Raw genomic sequence first — 10,600 nt, 5'->3', positions numbered from 1 at the left:
CTCCCTCTCCTTCCCATACAGATACGGAAGGGGTCACTTGTCAAGGAGGGAGGGGGACAGAAGATGACTCTGATCGGGGCCCAGGGGCCATTACTGCCACTTCTTCAGTAAGTGGCTCTCCTGATGTTGATGGCAGTCAGTGGTGGGGACAATGGGTGTTACAGGGAACTGGACCTGGCTAGTTCTCATTCAGCAACGGCCAAGTTTTGCATCTTCTCTGAACCTCAGATTCCTCATCTAAAAAAGAAGAGACTGGATCAGACAAATGCTGAGTCTGGTGCTAGCTGGAGCTGATTACAACCATGCGAAGAGCCCAGATCCATCAGGGGAATGACTCATGGGGTGTCCCCAGATAGTAGAGGACAGCGTGGAAGAGCAGGAACCCTTCTCCGTGCCCTCACCAGCACATGACGCTAGAATCTCCACCTGTCTTCATATATTGGCTTACTTCCCCCGCCAGCGTGGCGTTCCCTCTTCTTTCTTCTCTACTTCCTCAAAACCTGCTAGTCCTCCGCAGAGAAATCCCACTCTCCCAGGGCAGAGAGACTGTCTCACGGTTTTCTGGTTCACATGCATGTCTTATCTTCCCAACTGTCTATAACCTTCTTGTAGGTGACGTCTATGTCCTCTACTTCTTTTTTTTTTTTTTCCTACTTCTTTTTTTGAGCTCCTCCTACCCTTCCTCTTCCCCACCTCCTACCATACCTTTCCCAGAGCTGGACTCAACTGTAGCATTTGAAGCAACTATGGTTTGTGTACATTAACTCATTTGGTTCTAATGACATTGCCATAAGAAAGATACTATTTCTCCCATGATAGCATCCTTCTCGTCACTCTTCATCAATCCAGTGAAACGTTAACACATTTAGCGCCATGCTTGGCATGTAGTAAATGACCAATGAGTAGCAGTTGCTGCTATTCTTGTTACTGTTACTGATTAAGAAATTGAAGTTTGAAAAAGCCGAATAATGAGCACATATTGCAGAGTTAATAAGTAGGGGCTGAGTTTGAATTCAGGTCTTTCTGATTCCAAAGCCCAGCACGGTGGTCCTTAAAGCCACACACTACATATTTCTGTTTCCAGCCCTCCTGGGTATAGCTGGATTGCCTGTCCCCACTCTGTATGCAGAAGTATGACCACGACACTTGCTTGGTAAGAGGTGACATTTGTCACACGTGCCCCCACGCAGCACGGACACTGCAGTTCTGAGAGTCAAAGGAGAAGGCTTTAGTAATGGGCTCTCATTTCAGGGCTCAAGGAATGTGAGCAATGCAATGTCTGTGTGTTTGTTGTTTCAGGAAGCTTCCCCCCCCCCCCCGACTTCGACGATGGCATTCTCTCCTATCATCATTGTTACAGGGTCCATGCTAAGCCACTCAGGGCTGTGGGTCACCACAGTTTACAAAGCGCTTTGTTGGGCATGTGGTGTCTCTTTGTTCTGCCCATGCTTCCTGCAAACAGGGTGCTGCTCCCCGCACAGGGCAATGGTGTACCGCTGTATGCTGGCCTGCAGTAGCCTCTCCTGGAGGCAGGAGAGGGGACCCCTTCCATCCTGGAAACCTCCACAGTGACAGGTGAAGCCTCACGTGTGCAAGTCCCTGGGGCTGGGGAGGAACTCCACAGCTCTGATTCAGAGTGGTGTGAATGCAGATCTCAAATGGCTCCCAAGAGCAGTTTTGGTGGGAAGAAAGAAATTAGTGAGCTTCCATTGGATGGGTACCCATGTGGGTGCAGCTGGCAGGAAGGACCATATTTGGGTGCTGGCTATGAGAAGCGTAAGCTGGAGGCCTCGGAAACAAATTGTTTGGTCCCACAATGACACACATTCTGGTCGCGCCTTCTCTCACGGATGGGTGCGTGAACTTGTCTCCTCTGGTGCTCTCTGAGGAGCCCTGCTGTCCTCACCTTAATCTTCCAGGCAGGGTACATGAGTGGAAATAATTTGAGGGGAGTAACTGGCCAGCATGGGGATTGTTGCTGTTCAAACAAGTCTTAGCTCATGTCAGAAATGTGGGGTCAAGGGGGAGGCAGAGGGAGTGAGATGGAGGGTGGAGAGGACACCACAGAGAAGGACAGGTACGTGCTGGCCCCTTTGGTTCTAGAAAGGAGCTCTTTGACCTTCTTCCCTCTTAAAGAGGGAAACATCAGCAGAAATTAAAACTGTGGGCTGGTGATCTGGCTTGGGGCAGTTATATGTCCCAGCTAAAAGGCCAGAAAGATTCATAGGAAGTGGAACAATTTACCGTGACTCTGCTTTCTGGTGTGGCTGACTGGCTGGATTATGTATCATTGCCTATAATGGTTGGGGGGATAGGGGAATGAGCAGATTTGAGAAGCAGAGAATGGAAAGCATTGAGCTTAGCTGGACTGGTATTGAGTTTCAGTTCCCCATCAATATCTCGGTTCAGCTGGAGATATGGAAATGGTACTCAGGAGAGAGACAGCTCTGGGATGGAGGCACAGACCTGAGGAGGGGGTGACCTTGAGTCCCCTTCCGTGGTGGGGGAGGCTATTCAGTTATTATTTGTTAAAGTCTGCTTTGGACACACCCCATAGCTCACTGGAAACCTGTAGAAAACACGGTGACAGTGTCTGCCCTAGGAGAAGGCTCAGTTTTCTGGGCTGAATGTGTGTGTTTGTATGATGTTGGGTTATTTTTTCCAGGTGATAGATGTCAACCTCAGCTGAGAGCACCCCTTTCCAAAAGAACAGTTGAGAGGGAGGACTGGCACTCTGCCCACCTCTCACCGCCACTGAGGAAGCCGGGTTTCCAGCGCTCTGTAACCTGACTGCAGGGTCGTTGCCAGGAATTCTCTGGAGATGGCCTTCTGTATGCTGGGGCCCCTGATTTTCACAGTAACTCCATCACAAATGTACAGGGAAACACTATTAATAATTAGCCTGCTCCTCAACCTACCCTTGGCCTTCCTGTAAGTAGATGCCACCCATATGGAAATGGTAAGGGGAGGGGGGTACCTAGAGTGCCTCCTGAGATCTCTGGAGTGGCCTGGGAACTACGCCAAGAGTGGGTAACACATGTGTTGGGACCACTGTCGAGTGTTCTGGAGACCCAAGCTGGGTCTGCTGGAGTGTGCATGCGGGGACAGGTGCTGGGGGTAAGCTGTGGTCTAGGGGGTGTTTGGAATCAGAAGCCTTGTTGTCGAGTCCTGCCTCTGCCCCTTCGCAGCTGCAGTGGGCTCCGGAGGCCCTGAACTGGTACATGTAGGGAAGACGGGACGTGACATGTTGGATTTGCTGCAAGGAGATGTCGCCATAGCTGGAGATACTTATGCCTGAAACAGAGACACAGAGGAGGAAATAATCGGGCTTCTCCCTTCATCCTGCCTCCAACATCCCTCCGTAGTTTCCCGTTGGCTGAACTTGATTGGTCAATGGGCAAAAAAAAAAAAAAAAAAAAAAAGAATCCCAGAAAATGTGGTTTGCAGATGAATCCTCTTTTTGGAGCAGGAGAAGAGCATGGAATTGATCTATAAGAAAACACACTCTACGTGAGAGGCTTAAAGATACAGGTGGTCTGCAATGATGACTCTCCAAAAAGGTCTGCTGGTATTAGAGCTGGTAACCAGAGAACAGTGTCCCAGCTCAGGGAATGGAGATGCTCCTGCCTGGGGATAGACCATTGCCCCTGGGGGCCAGTGGTTTGGAAAGTTGAAGCCAGGGGATTTGGTCAACATACATAACACCAGAAGGCCATGGAGAGTTCCACCCTGAATCCTGCCACTGAGCTCAGACTGCCAGACTCCTCCTTTCCCAAACCTGGAGAAGTCTGAGGGTTTTAGGAGGACCACAAGGAACTGGACTTCCATGTACAATGTGATAATTTATTTTTAAGTCTCTGAGTTTTTGTTAAACTAAAGATTAAGGGCTACACATCCTTACATTTGGAACTCCCTAAATGAGTTCTGAATGAAGAGTAAGATTTTGTAGTTTATGCACTCCTCCCCACAAGCAGCTGGAATTGGAAGGGTTGTTGAGATATTGGGATAATTACCTCATTCTTAGATGAGGAGTGTGAAGTCCAGTGGTGGGTCCAAGGCCACACAGAGAGTAAGAGCCCAAGCCTGGGGGGAAGTTCCCTTCTAACATTTCCCCCAGTGCCCATAAATTACCAGAGGGTGGTCCAGGGTCAGCCCCGGGTGGCGTCCAGGAGGGTGTGACGTGGCGGAGGACAGCCAGGGCTTCCTGGGCTCACTGCAGCCAGGTCAGAAGTCAGCTTGACTTTCCGGGGCCACTGCTGCTGCCCTCCACCCCCGGCTCCTCAACACAGCACTGCCCATATCATCTGACCACATCCCCCTCCTCGCCCTGCTACCTTGCTCTTTGAACTCAGATGGTGCCTCACTTGCTCTGCCTAGAGAGAGAAACAAAATCCAGTGTTCCCCACTCCTGGCCTACCCAACCCCAGGGAAGGGCGGATCCTGGTTCTGGGGCTTTCTCCTCCAGCCACTCACGATGTGGGGCTCAGTGCAGAGAAGCCTTCCACCCCTCCTTTCCCCTCGGAACTCTGGAAACTCCCTTCCTCCTGGCCTCTCTCTCTTCCCAATAAGGAAAAAGTAAAGTTGTGCATCACAACTCACACCTCCCAGAATTCATCAGCAGAGAGGATTTCATATTGCCCGATGCCTGACGCACGCTATTTAATGCCCATGTCACTAATCTTATGACAACAAATGATTAGCCTTTTTTTTTTTTAAAAACATAACAGTCAACAATCATCTAAATATTTGCACATGTGTTTAACAAATTACATTTTCCCAAATGCACAAACATCAACTGTAAAATGGACAAAACATTTCTGCATATTGAATTAGAGTCACAGCCTGATATGTCAGTTTCTTGTGAAATACTTCAATGTAAATTTCAATGTACTGAGAAGATACGCTCAGATTTATAGAATTACAGAGTCCACCAGGATGGGGACAGCTGCACCGCTCCTAACTGCTCTAATGCCAGGGATGGACAGACAATCATTTACCGTCTTATGCCTTCCTTTTAGTCCTACTGTTTCTTAGGGTTTGCCTCCCTTAGGTCTTAAGAATATCACTGTTCTCATTCCTCCCCATTGTGCTGTAATCTTACCAGAACTTTTAAAGCAGAAATGGTATCCTACCCGCCATGGTTCCGGGTCCGGGTAACTAAGCAGATAGCTCTCGTTGGATCCTGACATAGGTGTGTGGTCTCAGGTGGTTTGAAACTACCCCGCTGTTTCCTTTCCTTAGGCGATCTCCGTTAGACACGGCAGTAAGACTTCGAAGTCCACGCTGTCCTCATAGGTTTGTTTTGTTTTTGTTTTTGTTTTTGTTTTTGTTTTTGTTTTTGTTTTGTTTTGTTATACAACATAGTCTTTCCCCAGTTGTGTTCTTCTGGTGTTGACGTGGCTTGCACTGTGTGTCCAAGAATCCGATCAATACCATATGGAGACTTGACCTGCTATTAGAGGTAAACAAGCTGGACCCTTCCTCAGTCTTTTATTATAATAAGCAGGGTCCCTGAAAGATCCAGTCACCAAGAGGTGGAGGTGTCAAAGATAAAGAAAGCTAGGCACTAGCTAAACTGGTAAGGACAAACTTTATTCAGTAATGTACAATTTCAGTAGGGATAAGAGTCCAGCGTGGATTGGTCTTCAATTTGCTGAGAGGTGACATGGTGTTTTGAAGAGAGAATGAGGGGTTAGGGATGGAGAATTGAGGGGTGAGGGGCTTCAGCAGAGACAAGGAAGTGAAAAATTACAAAAGTAGTGAAAAGGGTGTTGGTCTATGTGAAACCCATCTGGGTTTGCTAACTGCTGCTTATGGAAGTTAGGTTGCTGCCCTCCCACCCGGGTTAGGGGTCAGGGATCCTACCTGCAGGTGCTGGCTAGAACTGTCAATTCTTTTGGCAGTTCTGAGTTTTCTCAGGCAGGCATTTTTAAGTTTAGGTCTCCCTAGGGATGTGGTGTTGAGCTGTTAGAAGCTATGTTGGTGCTTTGTGTGAGTCTTGAGAGGCCAGGGTTGAGGTCCAGTAGAGAAGAGAAGCCTGGAGAGAATCTTTGTCAGGAACTTGAGTCTGGGTGGTGAGCTCTCCTCTCAGGACTTGGCTCTTTTCTGCCTGTGGGACACACTCTTGAACCCCTTCTCCTCCTGGTTCACCCTGTTTTATCTGCTTCTATTTGGTACATTTAGAGTTAGATTATAATCTTTTCCTCTTCTGCTTACACGCAAAAAAGACATGTGCAGCTTTCCCTCGACTTGCAATGGGGTTACGTCCTAGTAAACCCACTGTAAGCTGAAAATATCATAAGTAGAAAATGCATTTAATACGTCTGACCTACCAAACATCGTAGCTTAAGCCTAACCTACATTAAAGATGCTGAGAGCATTTACTTTAGCCTACAGTTGGGCAAAATCATCTAATACAAGACCTATTTTATAATAAAATGCTGAATAGCTCATGTAATTGATCAAATATAGTACTGGAAGTGAAAACCAGGATGGCTGTCTGGGTACAGAATGGTCATAAGCATATCAGTTGTTTACCTTTGTGATTGCGTGGCTGACCGGGAGCTCGGTGCTGCTGACACCGCCCAGCATCACGAGAGAGTGTTGTGCTGCAAATTGTTAGCCCAGGAAAAGTTCAAAATTCAAAATTCCAAGTATGGTTTCCACTGAAGGTGTATTTCTTTGTAAAACAATTACATTGTTAATTACATCACTTTACCATTGTAAAGTCGAAAAATCACAAGTCCAACTGTTGTAAGTCTGTACTTAGCAGAAGAAACAAAAATCTATTTCCTTCCTAGGAACGCTGCCTATATTGGCATTCTATGGCTGTTGTAACAAATTACCATACACTTGTGCTCCAAACAACATAAATTTATTCCCTCCTTGTTCTGGAGGCCAGCGGCCTGAAATCAGTTTCACTGGGTTGAAGTCAAAGTGTTGGGAGAGCCATGCCCCACCAGAGGCTCTGGGGGAGACTCCCTCTCTTGCCTCTTCCAGCTTCTTGTAGCTGCTGGCATCCCTTGGCTTGTGGCTGCCTCCCTCCAATCTCTGCGTCTGCCTCCACTGTTGCACTGCTGTGTCCTCTTCTCTGTATCAAATTTTCTACCTGTATCTTATTTTAAAAACACTTTTATTATAGTATAATCTCTGCACAGTAAACTACACATATTTCAGATATACAATTTGATGAATTTTGATAGATGTATACACCTATGAAACCACTACCACAATCAAGATAGCTGACATTTCCATTATTCTCCAAGAGATGCAAATCTCAAACTCCCGATTTATCCCTTCCCACGCCTTTTACCCCCTGGTAACCATAAGTTTGTTCTCTATGTCTGTGGGTCTGTTTTATTCTTAAACTGTGTTTGGGTATTCTTTATATTTTTGAACTCTCTGCTAAAACCTTTGCTCTGTGCATCTTTTCTCTTCCCGAGTTCTCTGAACATCTTCACAATCATTACTTGAAACTCTTTCTCAGGTAGATTGCCTGTTTCCTCATCACTTATTTTTTTCTTCTGGGATTTTATCTTGTAGTTTTGCCTAGAATGTATTCCTCTGCCACTTTATATTGTCTAGATTTCTATGTTTATTTTTATGTAGGTTAGTTACATTTTTCCACTTTGGAGAGTGGCCCTCTGTGGGGGAGGTCCTATGCATCCCAGCAGCACACTCCTCTCTTGTCACCCAAGGGCCAGGGTCCAGCTGGTCCCAAGGCAGAGACTGGCCTGTGTTTGCGGATTCCTTCCACAGGCTTTGAGATTGTTGTTTTCTTACTGGTGTCTGCCCCCTGGTGGGTGAGGCCAGACTCAAGGCTTGTGCAGGTTTCCTGGCAGGAGAAGAAAATAACGCCATTTGTAGCAACATGGATGGACCTGGAGGTCATCATTCTATTCAAGTAAACCAGAAAGAGAAAGAAAAAATACCATATAATGTCACTTATATGTGGATTCTAAAAAAAAAAAAAAAAAAAAAAAAAAGACACAAATGGACATATTTACCAAACAGAAATGGATTCACAGACACAGAGAACAAACTTATGGTTACCAAGGGTAAAGATGGTGGGAAGGGATAAATTGGGAGTTTGAAATTTGCACTTTTTTGGGGAATGATGAAAATGTTAAGTATATTGATTTTGCTGGTAAGTTCCATAGGTATACACATCTATGAAAATTCATCAAATTGTATATCTGAAATATGTGTAGTTTACTGTACAGAAATTACACCACAGTAAAGTTGTTTTAAAAAATAAAATAAGAAACTGAAAATATTTCAGTTGTGTTCAAAATGAACTCAGGTCTGCTCACCCACCGTGAAGCAAAGCCAACATGACACTGGGTTGTGATAAAGGAAAGTACAGCATTTATTTCAGGGTGTTGAGCAAGGAGAACGGGCCGTTCATAAAGACCTGAATGGCTTTTAGGGAAGGGTTTTTAAAGACAGTGTGAGGGAGAGGGCCACAGAGAGCTTGGTCAACTTGGAGACAGTTTTCTGATTTGTTGGTGGTGAGGTAACAGTGTGATGTTTGCATATCATAATTATCAACTTCTTGGTTCCAACTGGTCTGGGGTCTATGTGCTAGTGGTCAGCACTGTGGTTAACTTTTTCCACTTGTTGGGGACTTTAGAATATGCAAAACAACTCTAGGATATGGCTTAGGATATTATCTATAGCCCCTGAGGAGGAACTAAATGTCCTTGACTCTGTTTTATGGCTAAACTATTATTATTTTGTCTTACTTGGCTGCTTTCCTTCGTTTTTGCCTTTCTTAATTTTTCTGATTAAATTGCTCTTAGGAACTCAGGGAAGGCCTAGGAGGCTTAAGGTTTCTTTCTTTTTCTTTTTCACAAACAAGAAGTGACGGACCTACAGGGTCTTGCTCAGGTTTCAGTGTGTATGTATACATTGATTTGAAATGTGAAATCTATTTCTTAAAATTCGTCCTGGTCAAAAAATTTCAAAGGTCTTTTCTGGCGCAGAAGGAATTCTGTCTGATGTGAATTTATAAATATCTGGTTCAGCCCATTGCAGACAGAGCTTACGTTTTAACTCCCAGGTAGTGATGATAAGCAATAATATAATGGAACACAATGTCTTATGCTACTGCACCAGCAGCTACCATTATGGAGGCACACTGAATGCTAAGCACTTTGATCACATCTCCACAAGGTGGAAATGGGAATGGGAGGATGAGGTGGGTGTGGAACAAAGGGGCCAACATCATCTGAACCCCAGGACCTGCCTCTTATGGGGCTGTCCTCAGCAAGCTAGAGATTTCTCTCCAGAGATGATTTGATGTCTTAAAACTCTCTCAGTATTTCTTGGAAATTGACTTGACAGAAAAAATTGGCCAGAAAGTAGATCTTAGTGGATAACCCCTAAAATGTCAGCATACTCAGATATGTCTTTATCTCCTTACTCCCTGCCTCCTCTTCCCGTTCTTGGGAACTCCTACCAGCCTTGGGGTAGAAGGTCTGGCATTTTTCATTATTATCTGGGATGTTGGCTCCTCCTCTCCAGATTCATTGTGTCTTCTGCATCTTTTTTTTCTCATTTTCTTTGAAATTTTTAAATGGGATCCTCCCTTCCATTATTTTTATTGAGGTATAGTCAGCTTACAATGTTGTGTCAATTTTTGGTGTACAGCACAATGCTTTAGTCATACATGAATATACATATATTCATTTCCACATTCTTTTTTACCATAAGCTATTACAAGATATTGAATATAGTTCCCTGTGCCATACAGTATAAATTTGTTTATATATTTTATATATATTGGCCAATACCTACAAATCTCAAACTCCCAGTTTATCCCTTCTCACTCTCTTCCCCCCGGTAACCATAAGTTTGTTTTCTATGTCTGTGAGTCTGTTTCTGTTTTGTAAATAAGTTCATTTGTCTTTTTTTTTTTTTTAAGGTTGCACATATAAGTGATGTCATATGGTATTTTTCTTTCTCTTTCTGGCTTACTTCACTTAGAATGACATTCTCCAGGGACATCCATGTTGCTGCAAATGGCATTATTTTATCATTTTTATGGCTGAGTAGTATTCCATTGTATAAATATATGACAACTTCTTTATCCAGTCATCTGTTGATGGCCATTTAGGTTGTTTCCATGTCTTGGCTTTTGTAAATAGTGCTGCTATGAACATTGGGGTGCAGGTGTATTTTTGAATTATGGTTCCTTTTGGATATATGCCCAGGAGCAGGATTCCTGGGTCATATGGTAAGTCTACTTTTACATCATTTGCATTCAGGCAAGCTAGTTCACCTCTGTGAGCCTCAGGTTTGCTTATCTTTACAGTGGAAATAATAATAATGCTTACCCTAGAGAACTTCTCTGAGTATTCACTGAGTATATAGAATCTATATACAGGCTTCCAGCTAACAAATGTAAACCTCTATGGAGAAAAATAAGCACTCAAACATATGAATTCTTATCAAAACACAGGATCTCTGGTGCCTGATCCAGTACTCTGAACATAAAGACGTTATTGAGGGAGGGAAGGAGGGTATAGGTCAGTGGTAGAGTGTATGCTTAGCATGCACGTGGTCTGGGGTTCAATTGTCCAGTAATAAATAAATAAAT

Source organism: Camelus ferus, chromosome 3 (assembly GCF_009834535.1).
Source record: "Camelus ferus isolate YT-003-E chromosome 3, BCGSAC_Cfer_1.0, whole genome shotgun sequence".
In the NCBI taxonomy this organism is placed as follows: Eukaryota; Metazoa; Chordata; class Mammalia; order Artiodactyla; family Camelidae; genus Camelus; species Camelus ferus.
Note: the sequence above shows the minus strand (reverse complement) of the source record.